Raw genomic sequence first — 1,061 nt, 5'->3', positions numbered from 1 at the left:
CTTTTTCAGTAAAGAGCTTACCACTTTAAGATAACGTGATTTTAACGTATTTGGATTGCCAAAACATCACATCAGGTTTAATTAAACGAGGGCTCCCCAGTCTGAAGACTCCTAATTGACAGAAGACAAGTTTAAATGGTTATTAAACAGGAAAACAATCAATACAGTATTAAGTATCAAGAGAGGTTGTAAAACCTTTCCTTTTTTGTTGATAATCACGTTTTTCTGGAAAGGAGACTTTAAGAAGGGCTGGCATGGTGGCGACGGAATGCCGGCCAGGAATCGGGGGCTTTCGTTGCTAATAACTCTGCACTTCCTCGATTCAACCCTGACTCCGTCGTGCAGGGCTGACGGAAGCCCAGAGCCCAGCGGCTCCCCACACTGCAAGCTGCCGGCGCTCACCAGGACCGAAGGCGAAAGCAGGAGGACCCACTCCGGGGGCTCCTTCAAACTGGACCGCCAGCTGCGGCAAGGGCTGCATCCAAGAGCAGTTGTGGGGAGTAACCGGTTCACTGCACAGCTCCAAAATTTCTCCCAATCCCTTGGCAAAGGAAGAGAAAACCACAGCCGCCAAGCAAGCAGGTGGTCCAGAGCTGGGGAAAAGCGGGGAGGCGAGAAGCAATCCTGCGCATGCGCGTTCCATCCAGGTGCTACAGAGGCAAGCGGGGAAGAAGAAATGAGACTCGAAAGAGGGGCCTCGGGGCCGGTTACTAGGAGACGGGACGCTCGGACCAGGCGTCCAGCGGCTGCGTGGGCATGCGCCTGCGCGGCGCGGATGGGCCCGGAAGAGGCCCCTCTAGTCGGCCTGTAAGGCAGCAGGTGGATGTACGCGTTGCTACGTGCGTGGGTGCGCGCGCACGGCTTGTAGGCCCTGCGAGAGGGAAGGGCGGCGCCAGGTACGCGTGCGCACAGGGACTGGGGCCGCGCGGGACGGAAGCGGAGCGAAGGCGCCGCGGAGGGTGGAAGAAGAGCTCCCTCAGGTACAGAGCGTGAGGGCGGGGCCGACGGTGGCGCCGGCTGGCGCTAACCGCCCCCGCCTTCGTCCCGGCCGGGGCCGCCTT

At 58.7% G+C, this 1,061-nt stretch overlaps 1 protein-coding gene across 2 annotated transcripts in view; it reads left to right on the top strand.

Moving 5' to 3' along the window:
* The first annotated feature begins 833 nt into the window (after positions 1-833).
* Positions 834-1,061, top strand: part of TSGA10 (testis specific 10) — a 169,332-nt gene continuing 169,104 nt past the window's right edge. Inside the window, exon 1 of one of the 2 annotated variants that reach the window (XM_006166591.3) lies at positions 834-896. The gene's annotated coding sequence lies outside the window, so the exon portion shown is untranslated. The other variant, XM_006166590.3, reaches the window with a different exon arrangement.

This window comes from Tupaia chinensis, unplaced genomic scaffold, assembly GCF_000334495.1.
Source record: "Tupaia chinensis unplaced genomic scaffold, TupChi_1.0 Scaffold144276_1, whole genome shotgun sequence".
NCBI lineage: Eukaryota > Metazoa > Chordata > Mammalia > Scandentia > Tupaiidae > Tupaia > Tupaia belangeri.
Note: the sequence above shows the minus strand (reverse complement) of the source record. Positions and strands in the feature narration are given on the sequence as shown.